We start from the raw sequence: 20,510 nt of genomic DNA on the forward strand, positions 1-20,510 counted from the left end.
TATCTATATGTAGAAATATATAAAATATAAATATTTGGACCTTTACAATAATATATTTATACTTACATTTATTTATTGCATTTATTTTCATATTGGTCTGAAACCTTATTTTTTACTTAATATATCATGTATATATTATCTTGTTCTTATTTACAAACCTATTCTCAAAAGAGCACTTACAATTGTCTATGGAACATAGTAAGCACTCAATAAATCTTATTTCCTCCTTTTTCTAATATATGCATACTGTTCCACTTTATGGATACACTTTTCCCTTACCGAGAGGTATTTAACTTGCTTCTAATTTTTTGCTTTTATAAACAGTGCTGCAATGAGTTTCCCTCTTCTTTCTAGGTAATAGATTTCAAAAACTTGGGTGGCTAGGTCAAAATATATAAACATTTAAAATTTTAAAATGTATGCCAAGACATTACCCACAAAGGCTTATACCATTCTACACTTTACTAACAGTGTCTAGGAATGCTCATTTCCCCCATCGTCATCAGCGCTGAGAGTTAGTGTCTTTCCTTAGTTCGTTGGCTGTGTGTGTACATGCACATGTGTGTGAGCCTGCACATGAATGACCTGTTCATACCTTTACTAATTTTCCTAATGGACTGTAGTTCCTCTTATTATTTTATGAAATCTCTCTGCATACTAGTTATATAACTCTTTGTCTACCCTGTGTAATACAAATATTCTTCTCAGAATATCATTTGGTTTGAATATTTGAGGGTAGTTTTACCCATGCACATATTTTAAATATATGCATACTCAAATTTTTTTTCACTGTGGATTTTTAAATTACATTTTGTTTTAGTTGACAATAATTGTATGCATTTATGTGGTACAATATGATATTTTGATATATGTTTCCATTATGAATGATTAAATCAAGCAATTCCATCACCTCACATACTCATCAATTTTTTTGTGGTGAGAAGATTTAAAATACAATCTTCAAGCCATTTCAAAATATGCAATGCATTGTAATTAATTACAGTCACCATTCCATGCAATAGATTACTACATCTTTTTCCTACTCTGTAACTGAAATTTTTTACCCTTGAATCAACAGCTCCCATTTCCCCGACCACTCCCAACCTTTGGTAATCATCATTCTACTCTCAACTGCTCTCAGTTCAACTTTTTTAGATTCCACGTAAGTGAGAGCATGTGGCACTGATCTTTCTGTGCCTAGCTTATTTCACTTAGCATAATGTCCTTCAGGTTAATCCATGTTGCTGCAAATGACAGAATTCCCTTCTTTTTTAAGGCTGAATACTCTATTGTGTGTGTGTGTGTGTGTGTGTTTACATAACATTTTCTTTATCCACTCATCTGTTGTTGAACACTTAGGTTGCTTTCATATTTAGCTATTATGAATAATGCTACAATGAACATGGGAGTGCAGATACTTCTTCAACACACTGATGTCAATTCCTTTGGATATACACCCAGAAATACGATTGCTGAATCATATGGTAATCCTATTTTTAGTTTTTTGAGGAACCAACATACTTTTTCCCCAATGGCTGTATTAATTTACATTCCCACCAACAATGTAGAAGGGTACCCTTTCCTCCACAGTCTCTTCAACATTTGTTATCTTTTATCTTTTTGGTAATAGCCATACCAACAGGTGATAGCTCCCTTTGGTTTGATTTTCATTTCCCTGACAATCAATGATGCTGAGTGTTTTTTCATGTATCTGTTGGTCATTTGTATCTTCTTTTAAGAAATGCCTATTTAGGTCCTTCGCCATTTTTTTCAATTGGGTTGTTTTCTTGTGATTGAGTTGAGTTCCTTATATATTTTGGATATCAGCCCCTTATCAGATGTATGATTTGCAAATGTTTTCTCCCAATCTATGGATTATCTCTTCACTCTATTAACTGTTTCCTTGGCTATGCAGAAGCTTTTTAGTTTGATGTAATCTCATTTGTTTATCTTTGCTGTTGTTGTCCGTGCTTTTGGGGTCATACTCAAGAAAACATGAATTTTTCTCCATGTTTTCTTCTAGTAATTTTACAGTTTATATCTTATGTTTAAGTCTTTAATTCATTTTGAGTTGATTTTTTTATATGGCATGAGATCTATTTCATTCTTCTGAATGTGGATATCCAATGTTTCCAACATGATTTATTGCAGAGACTGTCCTTTCTCCATGTGTATTCTCGGCACCATATTGAAAATCAATTGACTATAAATGCATTAATTTATTTCTGGGCTATATATTCTGTTCATTGGTGGATGTGTCTGTTTTTATTCCAATATCAGGCTGCTTTGATAACTATAGCTTTGTAATAGGTTTTGATGTCAGGTAGTGTGATACATCTAGTTTTGATTTTTTGCTCAAAATTGCTTTGGCTCCTCAGGGTTTTTTGTGGTTCCATATACATTTTAAGATTATTTTTCTAGATCTCTGAAAAATAGCATTGCAGTTTTGATAGGGATTACATTAACTCTGTATCGCTTTCAGTGGTATGGGCATTTTAACAATATTAATTCTTCCCACCCATAAACACAGAATATTTCTCCATTTATTTGTATAACCTTTAATTCCTTTCATTAGTGTCTTTTAGTTTTTAGTATACAGATCTTTCACCTCCTTGATTAAACTTATTTTTAGTTTTTTTTAATGCTACTGTGAATGGGACTGATTTCTTTATTTCCTTTTCAGACAGCTCATTGTTGTTAAAGAAATGCTACTGATTTTTGTGTATTGATTTTGTACCCTGAGACTTTACTGAATTCGTTTATCAGTTCCAACAGTTTTTGGTGGAGTATTCAGGGTTTTCTATGTATAAGATCACGTCATCAGCTAACAAACAATTTCACTTCTTCCTTTCCTATTGGGATGCCTTTTCTTTGTCTTGCCTAATTGCTCTGGACAAGGACTATATTGAATAGAAATGGCATGAGTGAATATCCTCATATTATTCCTGATGTTAGAAAGAAAGCTTTCAACTCTTACTGAGTATGATGTTAGTACAGGCTTTTAATATATGGCCTTTATTGTGTGTTGAGGTGCATTCTTTCTGTGCCTAATTTTTTTTAGAGCTTTTATCATAAAATGATGTTGAATTTTGTCAAATGTTTTTCTGCATCTACTGAGATGATCATATGGTTTTGTTCTTCATTCTGTTAATGTGATATATCACAGATGTTGAACCATCCTTGCATCCCAGAAATAAATCCCACTTGATAACGGTGAATGATTCACTATAGATTCATATTGGCTTGCTTAGAAAGGGTATGATATTTTCAGGTTTCTCAACAACATCAGGGTCATCTATATTGGAAGAAGTTATGTTTTGACAGAAAAAAACAGTAATTTGAGATCACACATAGTTGGTTCTCTTGTAAGGACTTTATATTAAATAATGAAGCAGTTACATAGTAATAACCCACAACCATGCACTTCTATACCAACCAGAGATTAAATCCATGAATACCACAGACACTAATATATTTATGAGGTTAAGGCACAAGAATCCTTTAAACACAGGAGGCAGAAGTTGCAGTGAGCCAAGATTGTGCCACTGCACTCCAGCCTAGGTGACAGAGTGAGACTCTATATCAAAAAAAAAAAAAGCAAAACAAAAAGAGCAAATCATAAATGAAACAATATACCATGTATGGGAGTTTCTGGCAGTCACTAATGCTGTTCACAAATATCTCCGGCTTTTCTCTACTCCTGGCACATGATAGGATGGCAATTCCCTCCCCTCATTGACATCATATGTGGCTATGTGAATTGCTCTGATCAAGGATATATGACCAGAAACGATAGCTGCCGAAGACTTATGAGCTGCCACAAGACTCACCATGCTGTCCTTTTCCCTCTGCCACAGTGACAGGCAATACCCTAAGTGGTGGGCTGCTCCCAGAACCCAGACCCAGCAGTGAGGATAACACAGAGCAGAGCCTCCAGTAGAACCACAATGAATATGTATCATAAGCAAGAAAGAAATTTTTGATGTTTTAAGACATTGATACTTGGAGATTGTTACTGTAAAAATCTCAGCATCCTGACTGATACTAATATAGAGTAATTTATTCATAAATATTTATTGAGCACATTCTTCATGTCACGCACTATGCTAAGTGGTATGAATATAATAATGTTTAAAAATCAATCCCTGACCTTAGGGATTTACAAGCTAGTGGGTAGGAGAGAGAAGTGATAAAATATACAATTGTAATTAGTGTGATAAGTGTAATAAAGTGCTGTAATTGGGACAAGCACTAAGTGCAAAGGAGCCTAAAGAATGAGTTCCTCAAGGAGGTTACTTCTAAACTGAGAATCACAGAACAAATAATTTTTTTTTCCAAAATAACTGATCTCTCAATTAGGCCAAAGTACGTAAAATGTAGTGCTGTTTTAGATACTCTATAAATAAAGTGATAATAAATAATCAAAATACACCCTTCAGCTGGTCCAAATTCAAGAGACCCTACAGAGAACTGCCAAGTGTACTAGTGTGCTATAGCTCGCATGACATAGCATCACAGCCTGGGCAGCTTAAACAGCAGAAATGTGTTTCCTCTAGTTTTGGAGGCTAGAAGTCCAAGATCAAGATATCGGCTATGTTAGTTTTTCCTGAGAGCTTGTCTCCTTGGCTTATAGATGGCCATCTTCTCCTGTCTAGAAGACCATCTTCACATGGTCTTCCCTCTGTGTACGTCTGTGTCCTCATTTCCTCTTCTCATTAGGACACTGGTCATATTGGATTAGTGCCCACCTGATGGTTCTATTTAGTCTTACTGCCTCTTGAAAGATGGGATCTCAAAATACAGTCACATTCTGAGGTAGAGGGAGTTAGGAATTCAACATATGAATTTGGGGACAAAGGGCATAGACAGAATTCAGCATCCAGCACCAAAGCTGGTCACCAACTAAATGCAGGATGCAAAGAGGGAAAGGAGCACCGAATCTCAGCAAAGCGGAAGCCCTGAGATCTTGTAAAGATGGTAAGTCTGGGTAGTTAGAAAGGGTGCCTATTTTGTAAGGAAGAGAAACTGAACCCTATTTTCAAGCCCACAAAACCTCAGTTGGGAGTAGGACATTCCACTGGTGATATCCTGAAGGCAAATCAAGAGAGGATGCAAAGGTAGAGTGAAATATCCTGAATTTGAAGGCCACTTATTTTAAAACTAATCAAGACAAGTTAATTATCCCAAGAAAAATAGTCTTAGACACTTAGAACATATTGTATATATTTTCCTGAGCTGCAAACAAATATAATTGAAGAAGCAAAATCAAGTTATGATAAACAATTAGCCAGATACAAATAATATATCTGATTGTTTACAATAAGAAGAAAGCAAATGAGTGATCCTAGAAATCAAAAGGGCAGTTTTGAAGCCATAGAGACAATTATTTTATAATGACTACAAATTCCAGTGTGTAAATTTTACATGGAAATGATACCTGAACTGAGTAAATGATACCGTCAAGTAAACTGAACAGAGAAACAAAAGAATATTTCCCTGAGTATAAGAATCCTACCACATTTCAAAAGCAATATAAAAACAGAAATCTAATCTATAAAGTGTTGGTGAATAATAACTCTGAGGAAAATGCATTAGATGGCTTGACATAACTTATTAATAAAGCCCTTCAAGTGCTACAAATAGCCATTATTTATAATATTTTCATGAATATCCCCGTAACTAGGAAGCTTATTGTTTAAAATGATAATAAATCTGAAATGAGTGCTACCTCATTCTTCTTCAAGTAGGAATCTATAAAAAAATCATAAAGGAAAGGCTGTATATTTTGCTTTAAGATCCTAGAATTATTAAGTTGAAGGGCAGATTATAATTGAATTGAGCAGAGACAACTTTAAACTCAGTAAAGCTTTCTTCTTGACTAGAGTTAGGGCAGAACACAGATACAGTTTATATTAAAAGATCAATTTCTTTGAGTTACGTGCCATTGCCTCCTCTACACTGGATAACACAGTATTTAAGAAAATTCTGAGATAAACAAAATCCACAAGAGAAAAGGAGAAAAAATGTGTGGTGAAGAAAGTACTAAATTAGAAGTCAGGTAACCTGAATTCAAGCCCCAGGCCCTCTACCATTTACTCCCTGTGATCAGTATAATCCATCATCCTTGGACAGATTCTTTACTTCTATAATGAGGATTTTAGAAAACTACCACACAGAGTTACAGTGAAGTCTAAATAAGATAATGCATGTTAAAATATTTTGAAAACTTTCCGTTTTAATGACATATCAGTTATTAATTGTTCAAAATTACTGACAATCTGAACACCATAAAAGATGGGTTGTCATAGTTAATACAACAGACAAGAATACTGCCTGACATTCCAATTGCAGATGTTCCAATACCACACACAATTCAGAGCAAGCTACAATTCAGAGCAAGGTACACAAAGCCCATTGGAATTCTGAAATTTCCATAACCAAATTCTATAGTAGACTGTGCTCCTGGCTATAGGAAAGCTCATACTATTAGGCAGATATTGACCGGAAAACATTTAAATATTGATAATTAAACCCAAACTGTGAATTGGGTCATCAAAGGAGACAATATTTTTAAAATCTCTATTCAGCTAATTAATTCAATGAATTGCCTCAGAATTCACTTTGCTATGAAGCGGTTCTCAAAAGGTAATATGCTTATGAATCACCTGGGGATCTTTTTAAAACACACATTCAGATTCAATAGGTCTGGGGTAATGCCTAACATTCTACATTCCTAACAACCTTCCAGATAATGGTAAAAACTGCTGCTCTACAGAGACCTACTTTTAGAGGAACGATCAAGACACAATCTCATCCAAAGAAACTAGTATTTATTGATTAATCTTAAGGTTATAGTGATAAATGTAGGTGTTTAACCATTTGTGGCCTCAAAAATATTCAAGGAAGGATATTCTTCTATCTTTAAGACACAAAACTCTCAGCCTTCAAGCAGACTCTATTTAGCACCTGAAGGGATCCAGAGTTAATATAAGGAAAGTTTTGTCCTTACTCCTGTGCCCAAATGCAGCAACGTGGGGTAGCCCTTAATTAACCCTTAAATATAAATTAGGCTCTGACCAGCAACTTCACTGTCCATGCTCCATGTATAAAGTATATCGATCTTCTTTCCATCAACAGCAAAGTGCCCTTTTATCAGACACTGGCTATCCACCTAAATGGGATATTATCTGCCTGGTGATTCCTGTCCAAAACCCAGTGCAGACAATCGCTATTCTACAGGGAAAATCTAAGTAGATTTCAAATTTCATTTAGTAATAAACCATCTTGTCAAATAAAATTCTGCACTCAACTCTAACACATAAAATAGTGTTTTATTAATATAAGTTTAGTTCATATTCAAAGAAAATAACGTTGTTCAGATGGACTCCCCAAATCTTTAAATTAGTGGTTATAGTTGTCAGCTGTAGCTACACCAGCCTTACCATCCAATCAGTCTTCGTATTTTGTTGTAGTGGCAAATATTAAGATAACCCTAAATCACACAAGAAATTAATCTCAAATAATAGCAGTTGTCATACTGCATCCTCAGAATTCTCATCACTATCAGTAAAATATTTTATAACAGTTGCTTTTAAAAAGTGGTTTAAAAATATTGTTTTAAAAATATTTAAACTGTGTGGTACATACACACTATGGAATACTATGCAGTCCAAAAAAGGATGAAACCTGGTCCTTTGCAGCCACGTGGATGTAACTGGTGGCCATTATCCTAAGCAAACTAATGTAGAAACAGAAAGTCAAATACTGCTTGTTCTCTTATAAGTGGGAGCTAAACATTGGGTACACATGGATATAAAGATGGGAACAACAGACAGTGGGGACTACAAGAGGGGGAAGAGTGCGGGGGGACAAAGTCTAAAAAATTACCTATTCAATACCATGCTCACTAGCTGGGTGATGGGTTCAATTGTACTCCAAACTTCAGCATCACACAATAGACTCTTGTAACAAACCTGTACATGTACCCCTGAATCTAAAATTTGAAAAAAATGAATGAATGAATAAATGAATTAAAACAAATTTAAAGCAAATTCAAATTAAACATTTGTAGAGACCCTCTTCTGTCCTGACATCTACAGAACTCAGTTTGAAACACTGATCTAAAAGATATCATAACTTCCTCCCTGTGGTTACCTTAGTTGGTATTACCCTGTATTAAGCCACTTCATCAGCAAGCTACACACTTGGAACATATTATTCTGTAGAACACCATTTATATAACTAAGGTTTAGCTTTCTACTTTCCAAATTAATCAAAGAATAACAAGAAATACTATATGTAAAATATATTTTTACAAAACTTAAAGTAATGACATGGCCAACCCAAGCTACAAGACGACTGGAAAATGTAGTCTCTAGTTGGGAGGTCTGATTGCTGCTAAAACTCAAGGAGTTCTATATCTAAATGAAGAAAAGAAAAAAAAAATTACTATTTGAAGACAATTAACAATCTCTACCATGAGGTTATGTGTTTTCCCCAAAAATTCTCCATTTGTCCCAGAAAATGGCATTTACATCTGTCTTAACTAAATAAAGACCTAATGCAGGATCCTGCATTGTTGTGATCCCTTAATGTTGAATCTTTATGTTGGCATAATAGTCGCCTCGATTGTTGATGAATGAATGTTTTTCTCACTTTGGTTTTTTTATTGATGTATAACAGATGTACATAATTTCAGGGTACATGTGATATTTTGATATGTGTAAAGATCAAATCAGGGTAACTGGGATATCCAACACCATAAATATTTATCTTTGTGTAAAGAACATTCAAATTATTCTCTTCTAGCTATTTTGAAATGTATAATAGATTATTGTTAACTACAGTTATCCCACTAATCTATCTAATACTAGGTCTTATTTCTTCCATCTAACTGTATGTTTGTACTCATTAATCAATCTCTCTTTATTCCCACTCCTCCGCCTTATCCTTCCCAGCCTCTGGTAACCACCAATCATTTTAGCTTGCTTTTTGTTTTATTTCTAATGTAATTGTGGACTCAAGATTTTCACATATTTGATATGTTTTAATATAGTACGATCATTATTTTTTGAGGCTCAAATTTAATGCTCATATTGAAATAGCTGACCAGCAGGAATCCCTTTCACCTGGTTTCTGTGTCCTTTGTTAAAACTGTGGTAAAATAACATAACATAAAATTTGCCATTTTGGTCAGGTGGGGTGGCTCACGCCTGTGAATCCCAGCACTTTGGGAGGCTGAAGTGGTCGAATGATTTGAAGTCAGGAGTTGGAGACCAACCTGGCCAACATGGTGAAACCCCATCTCTACTAAAAATATAAAAATTAGCTGGGCGTGGTAACAGACGCCTGTAATCCCAGCTACTCCAGAGGCTGAGGCAGGAGAATTGCTTGAACCTGGGAGGCGGTGGTTGCAGTGAGCCAAGATTGTGCCACTGCACTCCAGCCTGGGTGAGAGAGCAAGACTCTGTCTCAAAACAAACAACAAAAACAATGCCATTTTAACCATTTTTAAGTGTACAATTAAGTGGCATTAAGTACAGTCATGCCAATGTGCAGCCATGACTACTATCCAACTCCAGAACTTTGTGTCCTTTTAAGTCAACCTCATTATTCCTTGAAAGATTCCCTGTATATGAGATGTTGAACATCTACCTTTCACCTTCTTTACCCGAGTCTTCAAATCATCTGTTTCTCTGAGAAGCCCTGATTTCTTTTAATGAGTAATGGTATTAGATATATTAGTCATATTGTCACAATAATGCAGTAAAACAAATTACACAATTTCAGCAGCATGAAATGATAAGCATCTATTGCTAACACATTTAGAGTCACCTAGGAGTAGATCAGGTGGTTCTGCTGATCTTGGCCCAACACTTTCATATATTTTGGTGTTAGATGACCGTCTGGCAACTTAGAATAGCTTTAGCTGGTGCAGATGAGGAGATTCAATTTAGTTCCACATTTTTTAACATCCCACTGACTAGCCTGAGTATGTTCTCATGGTTGAGGCACAAGACCAAGCAAGTCCAGTTTCCCAATAGCTTTATTTTATTGTGGTAAAACATGAACATAAAAGTCACCATTTCAACAATTCCAAAGTGTACAACTGACTGGCATTTAATAATACCACAATGTCAGACAATCATTACTATTATCTCTAGTTCCAGAACATTTTCATCACTGCAAAAAGAAATCTCATACCCGTTATTCCTCATTTTCTCCTCTCCCTCAGTCCCTGGTATTTTTCTTTCTTTTTTTTTTTTTTTTATTTTTCACATTAACAAAAACAAGGTCTTGCTCTGTCACCCAGGCTGGAGTGCAGTGGCACAATCTTGGCTCACTGCAGCCTCAATCTCCAGGACTCAAGCAATTCTCCTGCCTCAACCTCCCGAGCAGCTGGGACTACAGGCGTCTGTTACCACGCCCAGCTAATTTTTGTATTTTAATAGGGATGGGGTTTCGCCACGTTGCCCAGGCTGGTCTTGAACTCCCGGGCTCAAGCGATCCACCTGCTTTGGCCTCCCAAAGTTCTGGGATTACAGGTGTGAGCCGCTGTGCCTAGCCACTCCCTGGTAATTAACTAACCTGCTTTCTGTCTCTATTTTGCCTATTCTGGATATCTCGTGTAAATGGAACCACGCAATACGTGGCCTTTTGTATCTGGCTTCTTTCACTTGGCGTAATGTCTTCAAGGCTCAGCCATGTTGTAGCAGGTATCAGTACTTCATTCCTTTTCATGGATGAATAATATTCTGTCTTATAGAAGATGCCCATTTTATTTATCTGTTTAGCGGTTGATGGACATTTGGACTGTTTCCATCTATTGGCTGTTATGAATAGTACTTCTATGAACATCTGTGTACAAGTTTTTTACATCTGTTTTCAATTCTTTCAGTTATATATACCTAGAAGTCATATGGTAAATCTATGTTTAACGTTTTAAACATCTGACAAACTGTTTTCCAAGCAGCCACATGGTTTTACATTCACACTTACATTCGCACTAGCAATGTATGAGGGTTCCAATTTCTCTACATCCTTGCAAAACTTATGTGTGGTGTGAAGTGGTATCTTATGCTTTTGATGTGCATTTTCCTAATGACTTATGATGTTGAGCATCTTTTCACATGCTCATGTGCCATTTGTATAACTCTTTTGGAAAAATCTCTACCAAGTCCTTTGACCATTTCTTAATTGGGTTGTTGGTCTTTTTGTTAAGTTGTAAAAAATGTTTATATATTAGATTGAAAGTCTTTTATCATATACATGATTTGCAAATATTTTCTTCCATTTGGTAGTTTGCCTTTTCAGTCTCTTGATAGAATCCTTTAGTGCACAAAAGTTTTTAAATTTGATGAAATCCAATATACCTTTTATCGTTGCTTTTGCTTCTGCTATCATATCTAAGAAACCATTGCCCCCACCCCCAGAATTACAAATCATAGATCTCATGAAGGATATGTCTCTAGAATATGCTAGAATTGCACTTGCTGTTTCTCTCATCAAGAGGTAGGGTCGATTTCCACCACCTTGAAACTGGGTAACTTACTTTGACCCATAGAATATGGTAAAAAAATGATGCTGTACTAGTTTACAGCTTTGCTCTCAAAAAATACTACCAGAAGACAAAGGCCACATGGAGAATAACTGAGTCACCCCAACCAACAGTCAACACCGCAGTCCCAGACATGAGACAGGTGCAGATGATCTTGCATGCTAGACCATCTGCCAAGTGGACAAACCTACCTGAGGAACCCCAGCCGACACAACATGTAGCAGAAGAACCATCCAGAAGCCTCATAGAATCATATGAAATAAAAAAACCGTTGTTATTTTCAGTAGTGGAGATGAAATATTACTAAGATTTACCAGTGATCTTAAATAAATGCACCATCCACTTACATGTTGACAGAAGTTCCAAAAAGGGAAAATCATGAGATTCCTAAAGAAATGGCAAATATTCCTTGATGTTTTGACTTTCTGGAGTTCTACATGCAAAAGCAGGGGAAAATATGCATATAATAGTTTTCCCAATACTCTATATGGCTCATTTAAAATTACTCATATTTACTTTTATTCATTTTACTAAAATTACTTCAAATTTACTCAAAATTACTTTCAAAAATTAATTACAAACAACAAACTTCTTTCAAAACAAAAAAGCTTTTAGATATAACTTGGAATTGGGTTAGAAGTACAATCAAATATGAAATTCACAGATGCAAGAGATTTAAATAGATTAGAGAAGCTGTGGCTTTATGAAAGTCTCTTTAAGATGCTTCTCCAAGGCAAATAATGATAAAAGTTAATAGAAAAGTCCAACATGGTTTTCAAAAAGAGCATTATTTAAAACCATTAGTATTAAACTTTAAGGCTCTATAGTACCAAGTTATTTTGACTTATGTGAAGCAATCTAAAAACATGAATGCACCTAAAGATTGTCAAAAATTATAGCTAGGAAGTCTTCCAAAGACCAAAAAAAGGCGGGGAGGGGTGAGCATTATAAGGTTCCTCAAAAGAATTTTATTTGAAAGTTAATGTCACTTCGAAATCACTTCTCTGCATGACTGAAAAGTGAAAAGGCTGCACTTCATGTTAATATTCTTCAAAGCATTGTTTTAAATTCTATTTGCCTGTGCTAAGAGAGACAATTAATGCTAAGCCACAGTAAAGTGTTACATTCCAATTGTACAGATCTGTTACTTGCAACGTGTCAGAGGGAAAGAGAAAAAGGGCTATTGAAATCTAATGAAAAACTGCTGTGCTTAATAGAAATAGAGTTTTTCAAAATGTTATCGGTAAGCCTACAAACTAAAAGGTCCCTGTAGAGACTTTTGTTTCATTCTTAAATTACTTTTAAACTCTAGACTTGAGAAGAAATAGAATCAAACCCCGAACTTTCAAAACTTTTATAAAATATCAGTGGATATCTTCATATAGCATCCCTCAAGGATTCCTCATTCTATATATTGTATTTTCAAAAAGTCAAGTAAACAACAAGCACTGTCTTTAAAATAACTTAAAGCAAGTGTGCACTAGTGCTTCCTGGTACAGAGTTTACTGTTAACTTTCTGTACCAGAAACCACCTCAAAGATCTTCAGAAAAGAAAACTAAGAGGTTACTACATGCCTCAATATCACCTATTATTGTCAGGTTTCTTCTGTAACAACTCTTTTTAAATCAAGAGAAAAACACAAAGCCAAAAAACATTAAAACTATTTAGTATAATTTCAGTTTCTTCAACAGCTTTATCAACAAACAATTAAATATAATTTGAGTTACTTTTAATACAAAATATTGAAAGTGTAATGAAATGTTTAAATGAAAAATATTTAAGTATATCAAAATATTTCCCCAGAAATTTTGAATACACTGAAGTAGCATGCAATCTTCAAAATATACCATCTTTGCTCTTGTTGCTGTGGTAGAAATGATGCCAACATCCATTTTTTTCCATCCATTATTAGATGTCAAAAATATTATAAATCCACTGATTCAAAGCACTTTCCTAAACACAAAAGGAAAAACTTCTTATATTCAAATTAAAAAGACATTTATTACAAAATACTAATGGATGAAAATTTTTTTTCTATATTAGCCAGTCTAAAAAGAAATGTGAAACCCATGGATGGAGGCTGAGGAGCCCACACTGGCTAATGTTCATTCCTTGGGCAGTTTGGAATGATAGAAGGAGCATAGCCTTTGGAGGCACCAAGTCTGGGCTCAAGCCTTAGCTCTGCTACTTAATGACCATGTGATCTGGGACAAGAACATGTAGCCTCCCTGCGCCTCAGTCTCTTCATCTTTAAAATGAGGCAATACTACCACCAGTTTCAGGAGGTTCTTAGGATTACTATAAAAATTGCTACAATATTATTATAGTAATTCATTTAATTTACTTTAATTCCTATAATAATTAAAGAACCAAACTAAAATACAGGACAGGACATCAATGACACAATATTTGGAAGGTAGGTGATCAGAATTAAATTGTTCTAAAGCCTTTGTATCATTTGGAGGAAAGGTTAAGATATTTAGATTTTGTTAAGCATGTATGGTAAAATTTCAAGAGTTTTCACACTGATTCAGGGAAAAAATAAGAAGAAAATAAATTAACAAATTAGAAAATGTATTCAATAAAAAATGAGAAAAACAACTAAAATATCTAAAGGTAAAACAGAGCAAAATTTGGATAAAAGCCACGAGTTCATATATTTCGTTGGTCACAATGGTGTAAGTAGTTTAGATTTGCCATGTAAAAAACAAAAAGAGATGGATTCTATATTAAAAAAAAAAAATCAGCTTTGTGCCTCAGACTAAAGCTGAGGTTAGTGATAGACTTTAGGACAAAAAGTATCATTAGAGATGGAATAATTACACAGTAGTAAAGTTTTTATTTACTAATAAGATTTAAGAATTCCAAATTTATAGGTAATTCATCTAATAGCCTCAAAATGTACAAAGCAAAAATAAATAGAGTTACAAAGGCCAGAATAGATTCTGAGTGACTGCAGAGTTGCCACATGGTCAGATTACATTTCTGGACAGAAAACATATAAGTTAACAATTACAATAAGTATATAGTGGTTCAACAAAATAAACATTTGTAAGCACTTAAAACGAGGTAGGTGGACTCAGATGCTGGAGATACAGTGATATAAAGTTAGCTTCTACAGGAGTTCACGATCTATCTTGAACACACGTAATACATCATAATGTGATATGGAAAGTATAGAAGTAAAAGTATGCTCAAATTGTTATAGGATTAAGAAATGAGTTGACTTTGTCTAAATCAAAGATTTCCAATAATCATTTTTGTCAAGATAAAACCTTTCATGATCCACTTCCCCCTCTTACATTTCTATATTATTTCCTGCAAATTTATCAACCCAAATACCTAAGTATAGGTGAAGAGCAAAGATAACTTTGATCTGGATTAGAGGCTTCTCAAACTACTGTTTAAGCGTGTTCTATAAAAAATTTTAAACTTTTGGTTTATATTTAGATAAAAATCTAAAGGAATTAATATAAACTTATTTTCAATAATCTATGACCATCTTTTAATTTAGTATCACTGGGTAAATTATTCCCAAGTGAGGACCAAATTCATACCCTGTATTCATGAAAGATTCACAATAGTTCAAACAGAAAAGTCACAGAATAACTGAATATTCACACCCTACAAGGTAGAATAATAATGCAGAACTCAAAATGCACACTAATAGCACCATGTTAATGTTTTAAGAAATTGCTTCATTTAGCAAAGCAGCATCATTGATTGTTAATATGAATGGTATTAGTGTCACAGATTTTTTGTATTTTTATTGTTAATTTATCATGGTTTTACAGTTGCCTAGATCCTACAACAAAGGAGTGCAAACCTAGTTTGATATTAGCATATTTCTTCATTACATTCTTAATAAAAATACTACTTCAACACTGAGGATGTCCAAGAACATTTTGGAAAGTGTCTATACATTGTTTAAATTGGAAAATATACATGTGAGATGTAATATTAAACAGCTTTCTAAAGGACAAGTTTGTGATTTGTATCAGTTCACAGAAATGCACATTTGAAATAACATTAAGTAAAAATAACAGAAATATGATTTCATCATCCCTTGTTTGTCTAATGAGTGCTTGTGTGACAAAGGGTTAGTGTTATTAATATAATAAGAGCTCTTATAAATCAGCAGGAAAAATAAATATAAAGTAAGAAAAATCAGCAAATTATACAAAGAATATATGAAAGAAGAAATACACATAACCAAAAACATATAATAAATCTCAACCTCCTTACTAATCAAACAAATAAAAACTGCAACAATAAAATAATCATTTTTCATCAAATACTCTATAAACGACTTTGGGTACTTTTTAATGACAATTCCCTATGTTGTCAAGATTTCATGGAAATGGACATACATTCCTTGTTTTGTGGGTCAGGAAACTGTGGGATACAAATACACAAGCTTTATGGTATTAGCAATACATGTGAAAAACCTTAAAGGACATATCCTTTGATCCAAGAAGACTATATATATAGAATCTTCCCTGGTCAGGCTCGGTAGCTCATGCCTGTAATTCCAGCAGTTTGGGAGTCCGAGGCAGGTGGATCACCTGAGGTCAGGAGTTCGAGACCAGCCTGATCAACATGGTGAAATCCCATCTCTACTAAAAGACAAAATAATTAGCCGGGCATGGTGGCAGGTGCCTATAATCCCAGCTACTCGGAGGGTGAGGCAGGAGAATCACCTGAACCTGGGAGGCAGAGGTTGCAGTGAGCCGAGACCACACCATTGCACTCCAGCCTGTCTCAAAAAAAAAAAAAAAAAAAAATCTGCCCTAAGGATGTAGCACAAACACAAGAATGTCCATCATAGCATTGGAAACAATCAGAAGTCCCACAGTAAGTTAGTTATATACATTATGTAACAACTACACAATAAGTTTGTTTTAATTGTCATTTTAAATTATATTAGAATTTTTATTTTGTGACATACAAAAATATTTATGAACACTGCCTCTGTTAAAATAAAAACTTTAGACAAATTAAATGTAACAGAGTTTAACTGAGCAAAAAAACGATTTAAAAGTTGGGCAGTCTCTAGAGGCAGAGTAGGTTCTGAGTGACTCCGGAGTTGCCACATGGTTGGATAACATTTCTGGACAGAAAAAAGAAAGTGACATACAGAAAACAAAAGTGACATACAGAAACAGCTGGATATGTTACAAGTTGGCATTTGCCCTATTTGAACACTGTTTGAACAGCTGGCTGCCCTTGATTGGCCAAAACTCTGTGATTGGTACAAGAATAAATTACAGTCCATTTATACATCAAGTTAATGTATGGGGAAATCTTTAGGCCGAACTTAAAATATATACAGAGGCAGTTTTAGGAAAAACTTAACGCCATATTTTTTTAAATCAGATTACAAAAGTATGTGCAAATTTTACAAATTAATAAATTATATATGTTAGTGCACACATGTATATATGAACATGTATATATACAAACATATACAAAGGATAGAATAAAAAGCAATTCTCTCTGGTTATTGGAATTATAAGTGATTTTATTCTCAATATTCTCTAAAATCAAATTAAAAATTAGTTATTTTTTATTTAATAAAAAAAAATCTATACCTTAACAGTGACCTAAAATAAAATTCTGAGAGCTGAAAAAGGTTTTCAGTTTTCATTACCAGATTTCATTTCTAAAGTAGGTTAAACTCATAATAAAATCACACTCAAAGACTCCTTTCAAGTTATTTCAGGATTCTGTCTGCTTTGTTGAAATTGAATTTATTTATGTTGATATGTAAACGTGCCACTCAATTGTTCCAAAGCATAGTCTAGATCTAAGATTTTTCGAAGCCACTAGCCAGGTTGCATATCTTCAATGTTTCCTCCACAGCATTTTGAACATAGCAAACACTCAATGAATACACACCACATAAGCTGTGTTGGTAGTTTGCCCACAAGTCATCATGTCCCTTGGTTTATTAAAAGCATACCCACACCTCAACACTTTGTTCCATGAGCCCTTTAAGCAACCTCTGTTAGAGACAGTGAAATTCATAAAAATAGCATCTGATTGTGTATTCTGAGAAAAACTGGCACATTAGCTAAGAATGGTGTTGCATAAAAATTTTCTTATGGTGTTTTTGGTAGACATATAAGCTTATTCATTTGCCTTCAATGCATTCCTGAAAAATAAAACTTAAAAGTCACCAACTTGAAGTGTTGCATTGTCTTATAGTTTGAGCATTAAAATGTTAAGAATGAAGTAATCTTGAAGTTTTCTGCTCTTTACTATGTAAATTTCAGCTAACAGCAATCGTTTACAGGCAGCTGTTGCCCTTAATACTTCAACTTCTTCATGCTGAGATCTTTAAAATCCATCCACTTTTTAGAACTGCTTTCTCATTAAATATCAACCTTACTAACTACTAAATAATAAACTCCTCTTCCTAGGGATTATGGAGGAGGAGAGGAAACTCAATAGATTTTGAACAACAAATTATTAAAATATTCTCTTGTAAAACCTGTTTTTCAAAGAGTACCTGGAGAGGTTAAAATTAATGCATTTTTTGTTATCTGTTGCTCAGCACATATGTCATTTGGATGTTGTTTCTTATCTTGTTCTACAACCCACAACGTCTACTGTCTAGTCAGTGAAAACTCTGTGGTTAGATCAGGATCACAGGAGACAGTGTCATGCTCCTTTGATGAATTAAAGATAAAATATTTTACAACCCAAAAAATAGTATAAAAGAAATGGACGGCTGTAGTAATAAGATACTTTTCTTTGCTGTACCACCTTCCTACATTTGAATTAGGGGATAATAATGTTTTGTAACCTTAAGTATCAAATAATCCATATACATTCCTCTTGTTTATTTCTTTCTGCCTTGTTCAGGCAACAGTAGTTTTAGTTTAACCTGATGTAACTCTACACTAGCTTTCCCTAGATTTTCACTATATAAACAACAACAACAAAAATAAAGGAATATATACCCGGTTTGGCAGCCATAACTTCCTGATCCTCAAGGTAACATTCTTCATCAATCAGAGTCATTCATTAATCAATAAAATAATTAATTGGCATCTAGATGTCATAACTTTTCTTACTTATAAACTTAGCCCTTCTGCTAAGAGCTGCCTCCATCACTCAATAAAACCTCCTCATTCACCATCCTGCAAGTCCATATGACCTGATTGTTCCTGGACACTGGACAAGAACCTGTGTACCAAGAGTACAGTTGTTATGCACTCTTCCTGGCATAACTGCTCAGTAGAAGTTCGTGGAATGAATGAATGACATATAATGTATAATGCTGGTAGCATCCCCTAACACACTATTTCACACTGAGGGTGAAATACATAAGACACAATCCCTGTTTTCCACAGACTAAGGGGAGTGGCAGAGATAGAGAGGAATTAATGAGACAAAGTGATAGCCTAAAGGGGTATAATCATCTCTGCTGAAGTTTTCACAGGGGTGGGGAAGCTTGGGCTACAGCTTAAAAGATTAGGAAAAATTCACCAAGTGAGATGTTCCCTGACCATCTCACAGGAACTTGTGAAGGGTAGGGGGCTTATTTTGCTCAGCTGCTGAGCTAGAACCCCCCTTGGGTGAGGGGGAGCAGATAGGTGAATGGGTGCAGGAGCCAAGGTGAGTGCCTTTAGGCACCAGAAGGACCAAACTCCATATTGGCCCAGGCAGTCTAGCAGTTGCCCGCACCTCTGGAGCCCCAGAGAGTGTGTCTTACAAACAATGCCCTTTTAGCATTTGCCATCCACTGATGGCTAAGTGTTAACCAGCTCAGTAGAGAGTCAGGGTGTCATACACCCTGTCCTCTTGGCATGCAGGTTCTTGTCCAGTGTCCAGGAACAATCAGGTCATATGGACTTGAAGGATGGTGAATGCGGACGTTTTACCGAGTGATGGAGGCAGCTCTTAGCAGAAGCGGAGCTGGAAAGGAGATGGTGCGGGAAGAAGGTAATCTTTCCCTGAAGCCCAGTCATCTCTGGCCAGGATCCTCTCCGAAGTCATGCTGTCTGAAGTTAAGCTGCGCCTATCCATAGTCTCCAATGCTCAGTTGCTTATCCTCTCAACACTCAGCCACTTGTCTCTCTGCCAGCTGAGATATGAGGTTTATATGGGCAAAGGATGGCGGAGGGTGAGGGCAGGGGTGGAGGGATGGGCAGGGCAGGCCAAAAAGCAACATTTGAGCAGGAAAACAGGAATGCCTATTCTCATTTAGGGCCGCAGGTCCAGGCTTCAGAGTGAAGCCCTCACCAGGGACTCTGCCCCACTGCCTCCTGTCCGTATTACAAGAAGGGTCAGAAGGACACTCCAAGCAGAGAAAGCAACACGTGCAGAAAGCAGGAACCTTAAGGTACAACCACTTTGGAAAACTGTTTGGCAGTTTCATATGTAGTTAATCATACACTGCATCTACAACCCAGAAATTCTCCCCTAGGTATTTACCTAAAAGAAATTTAAAAAATGGCCGGGCGCAGTGGTTCACACCTGTAATCCCAGCACTTTGGGAGGCTGAGGCAGGTGGATCACAAGATCAGGAGATGGAGACCATCCTGGCCAACATGGTGAATCCCCATCTCTACTAAGAATACAAACAAATTAGCCGGGCGTAGTGAAGGGCGCCTGTAGTCCCAGCTACTCAGGAGGCTGAGGCAAGAGAATGGTGTGAACCCGGGAGGGGGAGCTTGCAGTGAGCTGAGATGGCGCCACTGCACTCCAGCCTGGGCGACAGAGCGAGACTCCGTCTCAAAAAAAAAAAAAAGAAGCCACACATGAAAGGGTAAGTACTATATGATCCCAAGTATGCAAAGCTCAGGAACAAGCAAAACTAATCAGTGGTGATGGAAATCAGAACAGTAATTTTGACTGGAAGAGGATACAGGAGAACCTTCTGATGTGATAAAAACGTTCTAAAGCTTGATTGAGGTGGTATTACAGAGGCGTACACATTTATCA

Source organism: Macaca nemestrina, chromosome 7 (assembly GCF_043159975.1).
Source record: "Macaca nemestrina isolate mMacNem1 chromosome 7, mMacNem.hap1, whole genome shotgun sequence".
Classification (NCBI taxonomy): Eukaryota; Metazoa; Chordata; class Mammalia; order Primates; family Cercopithecidae; genus Macaca; species Macaca nemestrina.